The 16,623-nt window shown below is 36.4% G+C and overlaps 1 protein-coding gene and 1 pseudogene across 1 annotated transcript in view; one reads left to right on the top strand and one right to left on the bottom strand.

Moving 5' to 3' along the window:
• timd4 (T cell immunoglobulin and mucin domain containing 4) overlaps positions 1–16,623 on the top strand; it is a 1,098,921-nt gene that overhangs the window by 904,685 nt on the left and 177,613 nt on the right. The gene's annotated exons all lie outside the window — the stretch shown is intronic.
• Positions 13,726–15,944, bottom strand: LOC147838867 (uncharacterized; annotated as a pseudogene).

Below are 16,623 nucleotides of genomic sequence, written 5' to 3'. Positions count from 1 at the left end.
AAGTGTGGGGCCCCGTGAAGGAGCTCCGTATGGAAAGTTTTGTTTTGTGTTTACCTCATGGTTAAAGTTGTTGTACGTCCGCCGGTTCCTGCCTCAAAATGAGCGAGTTTTCATCCACTGGTTTATAGCCCATAAAATCTACCTTAAGAAGTGGCGTGGACTAACAACAACAACAACAACAACATGGATAAAGGAATTTCATTTCTCCAAATATAACCAATAACACTTGCTCCTTACCAATCCACTCTTTAAAAACATGTTTATCTACTTTGGGAAATAGTCACAAAATACATAAAGTGAGGGTATGTTAAAACCTACATTTTTAAAAAGGATCTCTAACAGAGTTTATGAGCTTTGCTAGAAAATGTAAAAGTAAGAGTTTATAGATTGCAACAAGCATAATATAACATAATTCACTATTTGGATGAACAGAACTCAACCAGTCGTGTTTGTATAGCGTAGGTTTATAGTCTCAATACACTTAAACAACCTCAATCGACAGACAACCTTATCACATTTCTATAACTCTGTCAGGACCACTTTATCTTGAATCATCTTTATAGAGGATTAATTGACTATTAGCACATACAGGCTGGTCATATAATTAGAAAATCTTCAAAAAGTTGATTTCACTAATTTCATTCAAGAAGTGAAACTTGAAATTAAGAAGTGAAACTTTACATTAACTTTTATATAGACTGATATATTTCTAGTGTTCAATTCTTTTAATTTTGATGACAACCAATGAAAACCCCAAATTCAGAAAATGAGTACCACTTAAGACCAATACAAAGAAAGGATTTTTAGAAATCTTGGCCAACTGAAAAGTATGAAGATGAAATGTATGAGCATGCACAGCACTCAAAACTTAGTCTGTGTGGAAAGAATGCATATATTTACAATTTTCACTTATGAATGGAATTAGTGAAATAAATCTATTTTTTGATGATATTCTAATTATATGACCAGCACCTGTGGTTTGGATTGGTGGTATGGTTCTGTTCTGGGTAAGAACTCCATGCATACAGAGCAGGTAGACCAGTCATAACCCCCCTAAAAGTTAGCAGAACAGAACTAACATAATGTATTGCAGATATCATATGTTGGTAACAAATGTACAGAATAATTCAGGAATTTAGACTTTAGATTGATTCAAGGGGAATTGGAATAATAAATCCTGACTGAACAAGAGGAAGAGCTGGGGGTGGAGGAGAGTAAATGAGCTCTGGAGAACACGATAGCAGATGATAATACTGAGGCGCTAAATATATGTATGCTGTGATAGTGATCATATTCCTATATGTAGACGTGATGAGGTAAAAGTCAGCTGATGCAAGCTTAACTAACGTTACCAGCCAGAACTGATGTTTATATATTTAGCTCATTAGTTGATTTCATTATGTTTGACTTCTACACTTAACTCATCTGCATTTAAGCAAAGATTTTTGAAAATAATAATCATTGTCATTATTAACACACAACACATGTGTTAAATGGCTGTTTCGTATTTTTACTGAAAATGAAAGGAGTCGGTTATGTTAGCAGCTCCGTTTTGTTATTAATATGCATACAGTAAAGATGACGATCATATAAATATGTAGCTACACGACACCTCAACATTTGCAGTGTCTGTTAAGTTAATATTAAAATGAAAATAAGCAGTTCCTTATATCATGTTTTCATTTTATTGTTAAGATGAAACACCGTAGTCAGGATGATGTGAGTGTGGTTAAAAAGTACACTGTTTACTTTAGAAATTTACTCGACTTGTCCTCGCGAGTTTGTTTTCCATATCAAACTTGCGAAGTCTGAAGTCTCTGAGCCTACAAGGAGAGGATATAAGACTGAACTTTGTAGGCTACTTAATATTGAGGAAAAAGCCCCAATCCGTTTTCCCGTGTCTCCGTTTTCTCCCCATCCACACTAACACGAAGCAGCAGCGTTTTAAAAATGAAAATGGCCTCTTCAGCGTTTTCAAAAAGCTCAGTTTTCTGCGCTTGAAAACTCTGACGTAGTGTGGATGGATGGCGAAAACATAGCAAAACTTATGCGTTTTAAAACTAAAACGTATTAGTGTAAATTGGGGCAAAGTTAGGTTGTTCCTTTTCTTGGCCCTTCAGACACTGCTCATTGGTGACAGTGACACTATTTTAAATTAAAGAGCCCATATTATACATGAAATAGGGTCATATCTTGGTTGTAAGGGTCTCCAACAACAGTCTAATATGCATGCAAGGTCAAAAAACACTTTCATGGTCTTATAATCTGCATTAATTTTTACCTAATTATTCCAGCGACTCCCGTATGAATCGTCCAGTGATTCATTTGTTCCCAAACCCCTCCTTAGCGCGAAGCTAATCTGCGCTGATTGGACCGATGACAGTCTGTCGCGATTGGTCGACTGCCTTCAGTCAGAGAGTGAAATGGCCAATAGCTAATCAGCAATATAAAAAGTAATCACAGTTCATACACGCTCGATAGTGTAGGCGTGGATTTTAACTGCCACACACACACAAAAACACACACACACATCTCCGGACGACAACGCTCCCGCTTCCGCCCGCACCCGCCAGGTTTTAGCCTGAGAACCCGCTCCGTTTTCTGCCCGCCGCGCCCGATCCCGCTAGAGCGGGGGAGAACACAACCAAAAATCACCCAGCTATACAGTCCAGACAGCCAAGATGTCTGTATAAACACACACACAGCACCAAGCACACAAAGCTCGCTCTCGCTCGCTCTCTCTCTCTCTCTCATACGCGCGCGTGCGCACTAACACACACACAAGCACCAAGCAGACTCTCTCTTTCTCATTCGCATAGCAGTATCCGTGATATTGCTAGACAGCCCGCTCCCGTCCCAAATTGAACCCGTTACCGACCGCTCCCGCGATTTATTCGGAAATTTATTCCCGCGCCGCAGAAATCTGGCGCGGGGACAGCCGCGGGAATGCAGAACTCTACCACGGAGATCCGTAAACAAAGCAGCACGCGTCGCGTTTTTAACGTGACTGCACGTGATAAGAGAATATAGCCATTTAACCTGATACAGTACACGCGGTTACAAGTAACAAATCACAACTAAATACATTTGCAAGCTAGAGTCAACGAGGCAACAACTTTAACCGCACGTACTTACACTTGAGAAAGGTAGGAAGAAACCCATCCTGACGTCCATCAGTAAGTTACTCTTTACTGATCCTTCCTTTAACAAACGCTGATGAAGTATTCTTTGTAGCATGTAGCTTCCAGAAGTTTCCAGTAGTTTCCAACTGCTTGGTTATAATGCTGATGTTTCATCTTTGGGTAGAGACTCAATATATCCATCTGCAGTGTGACTTCAATCGACTGGCATGTTTGTATGCGTGTGTTTGTGTGTTTGTTTGTGTGTGTGTGTGTGTCTGGGTTTCTGCGTCAGAGGGCGGGGCCTCAGGTTTGAAATCTCCCGGGTTTGCGCGTGCACGTGAATAACTTGGTTTCGTTCGTACGTCATGGCGAAACACCTAATGAATCGGTATCAAGGCGACTCGTTTGAAGCACTATGAGTCGACTCTTTTATAGATGAATCAACAGTTTTAAACACTGTATTCTTACAGATTTAAGCCTTAGCTGGATACTTCACTTCACTTAGAGCTGTGTTACACACTACATGGAGGGGAATTTTCAAAAACCCATAATATGGGCTCTTTAAAGATCTCTTCACAGCTTGTATCTCCTCCTCAGACCATGGTCCCTTTACACACCATCTTGATGATACATGGATACCTGAGCAATAAAAAACAAAACAAAATGTGTGTCATTGGATTTAGATGTGCTAAAAATCAACTTTGATTATTTTCAATGACAAGACATTTCATTAGGCATGGTTTATACTCAATGCGTCCTTTAGTTCGCCTGAGTGCGCGTGGCGAATGTGACATCATCGCTGTGTTTTCAGAGGTTCGCTGTAGGTGTGCGCGAGACGATTTTGGCTGACGGAGCTCACGAGACTTGGGTGAACAATTTGTTTTCGCTCGAGTCTCTTGTTTGAGTTGAATATGAAACACTTTAAGAGATTTTGTCTGAAACAGAACAACTGTACAGACATCTTTATGATCCATGATCATAAGGATAACCAGGTGACCAACAATTCTTGGCTAGAAATTGCAACAACCGTGGGAAATGAGGAAAAGTTTGGAAAAACCTGAGGGATAAGTTTGTTTTAAGCCAAAAGAGGCCATGGCAAAAGTGGAGACTCAGATACACAATTAGTTTTTCCACCAGTCATAGATTTTACACTGATGTTTCTGTTACAATTTTAAATGTAAAACAATTTAATAGTTACAAAACTAAAATTAAGGACCCATTATTTCTTTGATAACTGGAAAGGAATATTTGAAGCTATCAGTTTACAGTATACTGATGTCCTGTTTTACTAGGTTTTATTGGTGATAATGGTCAGGAATGTTGGACCATTATTGTCTTTTTAACATCAGTTGAGAACAGAAACCAGCCAGACACTGATGTGTGAATTGTGGCGGAGCTAAATCTAAAAAGCATCTGTATTTTTTTAGTAAGTGTACTTTTTTTTTTTTTTTACTTTTATTCTTGCCATAATAAAAATATATATAGTTGTAGAGTAACCCATGTTCTCTTGTCCTTAATATTTTAATCAACTTAAATAGGTAAAACTGTCCGAGATATGAACAAAAGCAAGTGATGCATCAAAATTTGATTGAATAAAATCTTGAAGGGTTATAAAAATCCTTATAATTATTAAAATAAACTTTAAAAACAATAAAAATAATTAGTTTAAAAATCTCGAATTAAATGAGGTAGTTCCTGAAACTTCCTACTTATATGTTTATCCTTCTGACTTTACGGTCAGTTTCTTTTATATATGTATGTTTACACACAAACACACAAATACACACACACATATATATATATGTGTGTGTGTGTGTGTGTGTGTGTGTGTGTGTGTGTGTGTGTGTGTGTGTGTGTGTGTGTGTGTGTGTGTGTGTGTGTGTGTGTGTGTGTGTGTGTGTGTGTGTGTGTGTGTGTGTGTGCAAGTGGACCTAAGCAGCTTTGAGCCAAAGACTAACTAACAAGTTCAGACAAGACCAGGGTGACATTTAAGAAATGATAATGTTTATTAATTTTGCACTTGTTACACAGATTTTCTTTACCACATAAATAATTACAGGGACATATTGAACTGAGCTTAATTATTTTAATGTTTAAATGGTAAATGCAACCTTACTATACATCTATTTTGTACAGTGTACAAAACAATTGTTCAGACAAGATGATAACAAAAAGTTATAGTAACAATTATAGTAGTAATACAACCCGAAATCAGAAATAGTTGGGACTGTATAACAAAAGGCAAAAAAAAGTAGTGATTTCTAAATTTACTTTGACTTGTTTTTCATTGCAGACAACACAAATGAGATGTGCCCCTGGCTTGCTTAGTTGGGGACACTTAATTTCATGCAATTATCATTGATTTAATGACACTGATCATGTTTAAACAGAACTGACGACGCTTCTGCATTCAGTAATGAAGTATCTTAAACTAAAAATAGAGTGTTAATCTCGTCATTATATTCTTTTGACACTGAATTCTATTAGATCCTGTTAAATTCTATTCAGTGCTTTGACACAAATTTGTATTATTAAAGCGCTAAATAAATAAAGGTGACTGATCGTTTTCAGTGTGCATCCATCTTTTTTAAACACTTTCATTTCATTTTATCTAAACCGTGATAATATTGATAATCATGATAATTTGGGTCACCATGAATGTGATTTGAAATTTTCATAACGTTCCATCCCTAGTCACAATAAATAGAGAAGACAAGAAGTTGAGCTTCTAACAAAATTTCTAACCATCAAACATTTTTAATATAGTCTATTGAACCCAGAGATCCCAGCAAATCATTGAGATTATACCTTGAGCTGCAGTCATGGAGAGGTGAGGTGATGCAAAAGTCATAGAAGCCAACATTTCTTTATTGTCTAAAAACAAAACAAGACAAAAAATGCCTATAGTATGAACTACACAACAAGTACGGTAGATAAATTTCAAACATGTTTGAAGTAACAGTTGGCTAAATGTATAAAAAAGCCTATTTTAAATATTTCACCAAAACAACTGCAAAAATCGCAACATATATTAGAACAATTTCAGTAGCCAAAAAAAGTGTTGCATGCACAACTGTTGCAAACAATTTATTTGTGTTGAATTTAAACAAACAAATTAAATTGAACAATGTTCAACTTAATTTGTTTCTTTAAATTCAACACAATTAAATTGTTTACAACCACTTAATGTAAAAAAATTGAGTAAATCCAAGGAATCATCTTTAAATATTTTTTTTTTTCAGTGTAGGGAGACAATTTTAACAGTACCTTTGAATGTGGACACATTAGGGAGCTGCTGTGATTAAGAGAGTCTGAATTTGCCTTTGCATTGACATGGACCAGTGGTTACTGAGATGTTCCATGAAACACATTTTTCGTCTATTTAGTAGCTGTGGTGGAAATGTCCTCTATTCAGTATGGATGGTCTTTTCTAACCATGGTGTCCCCCCAACACATGTGTTTTTCTGTGTGTGTCACACACTGAACTTCATCAGTGGAAGAATCAGGGTTTTAGCATAAATGTCATCTCAAGTCCAGAGGATAGTGTCCTTCCATACTTTGTTCTCGCATACCTTGAATTTGTCTGTGTCACACACACACACACGACACAAACAAACTCAAGGTATGGAAGGACACTGTCCTCTGGACTTGGGATGACATTCATGCTCAAACACTGATTCTTCCACTCATGAAGTCCAGTGTGGAGAACTGGTTTAGTTTTTAAAAATAGTGTCAAGTAATGTTTCTGTAGGTTAAGTTGGAAATACTGTATTAGAAATCCTAAAACTGCAGATCTGTAAATATCTAAAGAAATGTGTTTTGGGGATATTGTATTTTGTTCTTATTTGGTCGAAGGACATGAAATTGGAATCGCTATATAAAAAATATAAATATTTTTTAGGCTTAAGGAATTAACCAATGCTATAATTAAATTAGATGCTAAACTAGCCCTTACACCATCACCCACCCTAAATAAACAAAGCTTATCACTTCAATCTGTATATAATCTTCTAAACACCAAACATGTTGAGAATTTATTAAATAAAACATGTTATAGAATATACAAACATAATGAGAAGACGGGTAGAATTTTAGCTCATCAGTTGAGACAAAAACCAGCTGTCATGACTGTCATGTCATTACTAGATGGCACTGTAGTTCGCTAGCGAACTATAGTAGTAACCTACAGTGTTTCTAGAACTACAAGTCCCTACATTCCACGTACACACACCCAGTTTCACTTACACTGATTACATACTCAACTGTTTCCAGTTCCCGTTTGACTTTTGGACTATTTATACAACCACGTTTGTTTGTTTGTTACTGAGTGGTTTTTCTTGTTTTAGTTTGGTATGTTGTTCCTGAGCTGTGTTTTCCTATGTTGCCAGTGTTCCTGAGCTGTGTTTTCGTATCTTGCCCTAATTCCTTGTTTTGTTTGTTTAATTGTTATTTTGATACTTTGTTTTTTTTTCTTTTTTTCTGCACGATTTCTCATTAAATACATTTGGATCCTCCACCTTTTTGTTTTCATCCGTCAGCATACTGTGACAGCGGCAGATCGCACTATTACTCAAATAAAAGTTAAATTAGGCTAAAAACATACAGAGCATCAGCAGATTAATCAATGTTTTTATGAGTTCTACAATTTTTTTAATCTTATTTGGCAGCAAGTGCTGACATATATAAAACAAATGGATCCAAACTTAATATTTTCTATTTGACTGTTGTTTATTTGTATCTCACCATTTTTTTTCCTTCCTACCCTCCATTTTATTTTATTTTCTATCTAAATTATGTTATTTCTTTATTTTACATTTGCTAAGCCTATTGTGACTCGTGTGCGTATATATGTACAATATATGAGTGAACATATAATGGAACTTTTATCTACTTGTATTGTATGAATGTATATATCCCGACATGATGCAAAACAGATAAAAATGGGCATAACATATTGTATAGAAAAGGTGCTGTGGGGCAGGGGGCTCTGTTGGAGCAAATATAATTTGTCTGTTTTTCAAATACTTTTGAAATTGTTTTATTGACCAAAATCTTAATATAAAGAGCTAAAAAAAAGGTCTTAAAAGGTAAAAAAATCAGATCACTATTTAGTATCACCACTGACAAACTCTTTTCTGTACTTTCTGCATATAAAACTCTTCTCTGTAGTGTAGTGTGTGTTACTGAAGCGTCTGTATTGAGATGTAAATGAGCAGTGGGGGTGTCAGTGAAGGAGGGGATGTCAGCAGCAACACTACTCTGTCTCTAAGCCTGAACTGTCTTTGTTGCTCAAAATAAACTTTTTGGACAATGGATTACAGAGTGAAAACCTCACAACAGTAACTTTATTTAACAAATTAAATAAAATAACTTTTATCTATTCACTGGTAGTATTCAGTTTCTTTTTACAGTGGAAAAATCATAAACGGTGACATACCAATTTAAACACTTAAATTTCGTTTTGTTCTACTAAAACACACTTTTGATAGAAATCTAACAGAAAGAGTTACCATAAACTTGCAGGATTATTTAGCTTGATAAAATATGACACAATGTATTAATATTCTTTTAAAAATATTATTTTTTTGTATTATTTTGTTTTATTTTTTTATGTTATTATAAGTTAAAGCAGCCTATAAAAAACTTTGAGTTGTTAAAAGCACTTATCTCACATTTTGACATATGACACATACATAAGAAACAGATTTTGAATGAAATCAAGGAAAAGTTTTTTACAAATTACTCACAGTCCCAAACAGAGGGTATGTCATGTGCTTTTGCTGACAATGAAAATGCTTTTCAAAGTGATAAACTGTCAAGCTTAGTTTACCTTCAAAATTGCTTAAGCTCACTAAAAAAAAAAGAGCACCCCAGGCCAACCCTCCACCCCAACCTCCTTGCAGTTATGCAGAAATTCCACTCTCAGGCCGTACTCACACTAGGTACAGTTGCCTCGAACCGGGCCAAAGCACGCTTGTCCCCCCGACGGCCCGCGCTCACACCATATCGGGCCTCGGCACGCTTACGTCATCGCTGCTGCGCTGTTCAGAAGCGCTCTCTATGGCAAGCCTTTTTAGCATTTAAATCTTTGTTCTGACTCCATAAATATATTTAAAGATATCTCTAATTATATTTTGACTAGTCATAATTATAATTCGACTAGTTAGAATAACAATTAGAGATATCTGCAATTGCAATTGTACTAGTACGAAATCAGATTGGAGATATCTGCAAATATATTATGACTAGTCATATTCCTCCATTGACTTCCATTGAAAAATATTTGCAGATATCTCTAAATGAGTTTTGACTAGTGTAAGGCTTGAAGCTTACGCTGCTATTCTGAACCAATAATCGGAAACAGGAAGCAGTTGAAGGATGGCGTGTTTAAATCCATTATTTATCTGACTCCATTGTAATTAATCTGACTCCATTAAAGTTGTTATCATTGATAAAGAGAAAGAATCTCTACGTCTTAAAGCAGGCAAAGTTGTTTATTAAGTTACATGATCAAATATACAGACATTAGAATGACACAAACTAACATACTGTATAAAGAAATTAGCTGTAACATATGCACTGCTGAGCAACAAAGACAGTGAAACTGCCTTTGTTAGCATATGAGGCTACGCACCGGTGTGCGGGAGATGCAGAGTAAAAGCCATTCTCCCCAATCAACAGTTACCTTTCCCTATTATACCCTGAGCAAAGCATTGTCAAACATGAGTGAAAACCAACCCCCAAAACCAGCTGAACATGAGAACAAAGTTGAAGAGATGAAGTGGGGGAGAAGTACATTAACATACTCTCCTCAGGCCATGACCCAACAATAGTAAATATATTGTAGATTGAAACACAATTAATCAATGTCTCTGTTGATTTCATCCCTACAACACTGAAGTCATAAACTGTCAAATGACACCAAACATGACAAAGATATCAGAATAAAGAACACAAGCAGATGAATTGTGTATGGTAAAGAGCACATGGTTGCTGTAAGCAAATGGCAGAGATGTGTATCGGAGCTGTGAGGAACTCTGCCTCACCAGGAGGACCCATCCCATGCTTGGAATGTCTCTGTAGTCCTTCATTAGCATAGAAGGAAAAATATATAATATTTTCTCAGCTTACACTAGTCACAATTGTAATTAGAGATATCTCTAACTGAGTTTTTACTAGTCATAATACATTTGGAGATGTCTTTAATTCATCATATTTAGAGATATTTACAAATATATTTGAAGATATCTCTAATTAATTTACTAATAGTCGAATTACAGTTGTAGATATCTTGAATTAGATTTTTGACGAGTCAAAACTCAGTTAGAGATATCTGCAAATATTTTTCAATGGAATTCAATGGAGGATTATGACTAATCATAATATTTTTCAGATATCTCCAATCTGATTTCGTACTAGTACAATTGTAATTGCAGATATCTCTAATTATTATTCTGACTAGTCGAATTATAATTATGACTAGTCAAAATATAATTATATCTCTAAATATATTTATGGATAGTCAGAACAAGGTAAATGCTAAAACGGCTTGCCATACGCTCTCACCCAATAGCACAGTGGAGATTTCTCTAGTTATATCCTTTCAGTCATTTGTTATGCAGTGACATGCAGTCAAATATTTCGCCAAACAGTCCTTAGGGATGCGGTGACACGCAGTCAGATATTTCACTGAACAGATCCGCCACTTTTGGCGCTCATAAACAATCATTAAGCTCTCGTGCTGCAGGAATGAGGAGGTCTGCTGAAGGCGCGCAGCTGTCATGCTGTGAGGAGTTTACGTCTTTAATAAACTATGGCAGTTTGCGATCACTGAACAGTAAGAATAATTAATAAATCCATATGAAACAGCCCCTTAAAAGTCACGTCTCGCTTTCGGTTTCGGGCTTTGGCGCGAAGCCCAAGTGATCCGCGCTCAGGCACACCTCTTCCAACCGGGCCAGGGCTGGCCAAGTGAACCGTGCTTGAGCCCGATTCAGCACACTCACACTTCTCAAACGATCCGGGAAACGGGCCTGGGCACGGTACGGATGGCATAGTGTGAGTAGGCCCTCAGTGAAAAGTGGCTCCAGGCTTCAGGTAGACCACAATAAAAGCAATAACATTAAATAATATTATTATTACAATTATGACACCGCATCACAAGCTCTCAGGGATATTAATGCAAATTCCTCTTGATTTAAATTATTCTGTTGTGCACAAAGTATTTTACTGCTTTCCAATCTCTTCCATTGTCCCTTAAAATTTTATTTGCGTTTAAGCATTTTTCACAGTCCACTTTTCCAGGTGCCTTCATTTGTTTAAAGTGGTTCTTGAAATGGTGTTCTATGACCTTCCTCTCTGTTTCAGACTTTATGTAATGTCAAATGTAGTGTCATTAATACACATTCATACAAACAAAAATTTATACCAACTTTTACTAAGTTGAAAACATGAAAGACTGCTCAATTTTAAAAAGAAATGTTAAGATCCTCTGTATGCGTTTTAGTGTATAGAATAACAATAACATACCTTTTTGACTGAAAGACAAGAGTGGATTACTCGGATGTCCATTCACCTCACGAGAGGCTGCAGCCTTTCCAGAGTCAAGATCTCTTATTTTAGAAAGGTCTTCATCTTTGTCAGCGTTTTCTGAATCATGGCGAGCAACCCTTACTTAAAGGGCCATGACACCCCCCACTTTCGGTTAAAGTCTACTTCAGAATTTTTTCAAAAGATGCATGATTAATGGGCGTGGAGCTCCGCGAGCATCGGGCAGGAGTGGGCGTGGCCAGCAGGGGAGAAGGGGAGCGAACAAAGCTAGCTCACAAAATGAGACAAACCGTGAGACGCATGAGTTTATAGTTTACATAGTTAAAATGCAAAGAAATAAATAATGATTTGATGCTACATTTGTTATTCGTAATTTCATATACACATAACCACAATTCAAATAATTATAAAGATAAGTGTGTTCATGTAAACCGTATAAATAGGGACTTCTCCCTCAATCCCCGTATCCAGCAGACCCCGTATGCAGCAGGTCTCCTGACCTGTCTATTTTAACCATTAGCCCTGCTGGTAATCTGGAGGATTTAGGCAAACACAGCTGCACAGTGATGTGTCTGAATGTGAGTGAACTCCTGATGAAAGACAGCGTCCGCCATTCTCTAATTCTCGTGCTGCTCTCCCGACAAAAATGCTAGCAGCACGCACACAGCTTTGCTGTAAGATCGGCCCTGACAAGATCGCGGGGGAAAACATGCAACAAACCGCGTGGATCATGCAAACAAACACATACGAGCCTTCATCAACGGCTAAATACTGTGTGCCCGTGGGTCCGTGACGTGTCTCACAGCTCGGGCTTGACTCTGGCAGGTCTGGCAGGTCTCATGAATAATTAATCAGCCGGCTCTTCTCATAGGATAAGAAAACTCCACTATGAATAATAATGAGAAACCGACGCGTCATCATTGCACTTGCAGTGCTGCGCTACGTTGCCGATTTTGATCCCGCCCCAAAAATCATTTAAAACCGGAAGCTGAAATTAGCTGACAAAAGCTCAAAATTATCCAGTTTTCCCCACAATTAAAGCTAACAGGTGCTAACATTGTCTTAACTGATGGTCAACACACACAAATCTGTTAATATAAAAAAAAAAGTTCTCCAGGGTGTCCTGAACCTTTAAAATTGCACAATAAATTTAACCCATATAGCATTTAAAAATATAATTCTTTATTCAACATTTTTAATTATTATGTAAAAAATTACAAATGAAAACTTACCGTCCTAGCTTGTCTGTTTTTTAGAATGATCATCCTCTGAATCTGAGCTGGAGCCCTCTTCAGCTAAAGCAAAATGATTGAATATTAGTTTTATTTTGTTACATTGATAAAGTTTCACCAAGTGTGCAGCATTTCCTTGTTTATAAAGCAAAAGTCACAGAAATCATTTACTTACAGTTTATGTTAGGTGTTATGTCCTCCAAAGATTTCATTTTATATTTGATAATTCCGTTTTGTAAGGCAAAAATAATTCTGCTTACTTTTGCCATTTGCAACGTTTTTTCTGGAAGTCTGCAAAACTCCCTATGGACATCGATGTCATGTTAAGTAAATGTGGCAAGCTGGTCTAGTTCATGCGTTTTTAAGTTGAGTAACTGAGAAACAGTAGCCACATGTTTTCTCAACTTTGTAGACGTGATGTTCTCAGAATGTTTAGCCCCACAGCTTTCAGCATATTGCTTTAAGCGGTCACATCCACGCATGTTCTCTAGTGATCCATAATTGGGACGGGCAAATATGTAAGGATTGCCTTGAGGAATTCCAGCGTCTTCTCTTGTCTTGAATAAAAGTTTTAATGATTCCTTTGCATTTGCTGGTAACAGTATTGAAACTTTTCGACCCCTCTTTCCTCTCACTTCAATTCTGGTGAGATTCTCACATAATTTCCTTTCAAACAGTGATAGACTCTCCAAAATATCATCCTGGATGTTGGTTTGGTTTCTCTCTGGTTATGTTTTGACCTCCATCCTAGAAACCTCACCTTCACGACGCCGATTAAACAAAATTAGCTGTGAAAGAGCAACTTGTGAGAGATCACTCCATGAGCTTTTGGATGGATGGTCAATCAGAGCTTTTTTTGCTCACCTCCTTAAGACACTTTAAATGCTTTTGAAGGTTTCTGATGTCTTCTGCTAGAGGCAGTATTTGTGGACTATTCCATTTTTCTGGTAGAGTGTTTTTAGTGCATTTGATGACACGTGGATTGACCATTCAAGTTCAGTTAGCTTGTTGAAGTGCTCTGCTCGTCCTTTTAAAACTCCATCCTTATGGCGTAAAGCCTCCCCTTGCAAAATGTGTGCCTTTTTATTAAGGGAATGTCGTAACTTCAGTGCTGTTAATGGAACTGAAAATCTGTTTGTTGATCCCTCAAACCCAGTCATCTTTTTTACAGCTTCAAGTACTGTTTTAAACTTTGCTAGGTTGATCAAGTCCTTCAAAGTAACTATGTCCTTGTCATGGATCTTGCTACAAGTAGTAGTCTTGCAGGTTCCCTCATATTGTTTCTGATTTCAGCCCAGTATTGTCAAACTTCCCCATTCTTTAGGAACATCCTCTCACCCAATGACAGAATTAAAGAGTCTGATTTGACCACCTGGGTTACAGCATCATATGTCATGTCGCCAATAATCTTTGAAGTCCAGCTGAAATTGTTGAGTCCGTGGGCAAAAGCTTGCCTGAACCTTCTGCCTCCCCAGACTATTCTCTTTTTTTTGTAACTTGGAACGTTTATAATGCCTCCAAAGGTTGGTTTTGACATACATACCAAAGCAAAACTTGCAAGGCAGGTCGTCAGTTGCTACTGACACATTTTTTGCTTGCTTTTTCAGTATGATCTCCCTTTTTCCTGTGGATAAGACTGCACTATTATGGTGAAAATTACCCACACTGCAAAAAATGCTTTTCTTGCTTAGATTTTTTTGTCTTGTTTCTAGTCCAAATATCTAAAAATTCTTATATCAAGAAGCATTTTCTAGGCAAGCAAAACATATTGTCTTATTTTCAGAAATAATATGCCAATATTAAGTGAGTTTTTCCTTAAAACAAGCAAAATAATCTGCCTATGGGGTAAGCAAAATAGTCTTGTTTTTCCTTTTGACATGAGATTATTTTGCTTACCCCATTGGCAGATTATTTAACTTGCTTTAAGGAAAACTCACTTAATTTTGTCATAATATATCTTAAAACAAGACAATATGTTTTGCTTGTAGAAAATTCCACTTGATTTAAGAGTTTTTAGATATTTAGACTAGAAACAAGACAAAAAAATCTAAGTAAGAAAAGCATTTTTTTGCAGTGCATGTTCCTTACTTTGGTTAATAAATGATTTTGCATGCTTGAGCCTTGCTTATATGACAATGCCTTTGCAATGTCAACTTCTCCGTGATATTTCTGTTTGAGATGTCTTGTTATTTTTGCATAAGGCTTCTCACTGTAAAGACAGGAATTCTTTTTGTCGTAGATCCATTGGTCAGTTGTGTTTCAGGACGTTTTCACCCTAATCATATGTTGATTTAGATAACCATTAGCTTTTTCATCCATTTTTTGTCATAGTGTTCGTAAGGGGTTTACTCCAGATGGCTTTTAGTGCTTCTTCTTTTCTTGTACCTCTTTTGTTTTGCTTCTTCTTCATCATCAATCTCCTCGTATTCTTCATCTTCTTCTACACTCTCCTCTCTTTCTTCCTCTTTTTTTTCTTTTTCTTCTTCTGACTTTTCCATGAAAAGGGAAACCTTGTTTATTTATGTTGTTCTGAAATACATAAATATTAATTGAATTTGCATGTAATTACATTGCAACAGTCTTTGTGTTATTTCAAATCAATAGTTAGGTAAATAAACACTTAATTACCCTTTCACATTCCACTTCATTGTTGGATAATGATTCCATCAGGTCATCGCAAACATTCTCTGGGATGTCTATTTCATTGTTTTGTACGGAAATATCCATTTTGGTTATTTCCTAAAAATAAATGTGTAAGAATTATGTAACTCTTGATATAGTCTTTCTTTTTGTTTGACCCATGTTTAAATACTGTATTCCATGTCTTTTACTTAGAATAAACTGTAAATGGATTCTTACCTCATGCCCATTTTTATTGCTGTTGTTTTCTGTGATTCCAGGTGTAAGATGATCAAAACCTGTTAATACACACTAATATTTATATAATATAATTTAAGGATTGTTATAAACTTTACAATTTGTCATTGCACATACCTTTGACAAACTGAAGGCATTCCTCAATTGTGGGACGTTCTTCCATCGATGTGCACAGCATTCTAACAATACTTTTTAGTTTTTCATCACATTGACGAATTAATGAAGTGACCTGTTTTGAAATTTTTAGATAGTCCTATAGGATCGTATGAGTTGGAGGTAGTTGTCTGATATGGGTTTTGGCCATCTGTCAGGATGTAGTACTCCAAGGATCCTGCTACCTATAATATAAAATATAATTTTATAACAATACCCTGTAATCCCCAACTGAAATCCCAACTGATTACCTAATGCAAACAAATTTCAAAATAACATTAAGAATATTTCATTTTTAAATGGATCTTTTTATGTTTGAAATACTTAAAGGTGTTACCATTTGAGAGATATAATAAAAAATGACCTACAAGGGCACTTGCCATTGACTACAAAGGAACTTATATGCAATTATGAGAAATTGGTAGGGTTTTTAAAAAAATTATCGTTGCATTGCACCCCTATTAATGACAATATTGCCACAATTACAAAATATATGAAAACCAGTCTGTGTGGGTTCAACGATTAAAAGCAAATAGTATGGCACAGTTGAATGAAATGTGATCTAGTGCATATAAATAGTGAAGTATACTGGGACCTTTTTCAAAAGCAAGTTTTGTTTTCAACCTTGACTAACCTGAATTTCGGATTCTTTTTTGTACTTATATTGCTTGCCCCCAACATCTTCGTAA

The sequence above is a fragment of the Danio rerio genome, chromosome 21 (genome assembly GCF_052040795.2).
Source record: "Danio rerio strain M-AB ecotype USA chromosome 21, GRCz13ab, whole genome shotgun sequence".
Classification (NCBI taxonomy): domain Eukaryota; kingdom Metazoa; phylum Chordata; class Actinopteri; order Cypriniformes; family Danionidae; genus Danio; species Danio rerio.
Note: the sequence above shows the minus strand (reverse complement) of the source record. Positions and strands in the feature narration are given on the sequence as shown.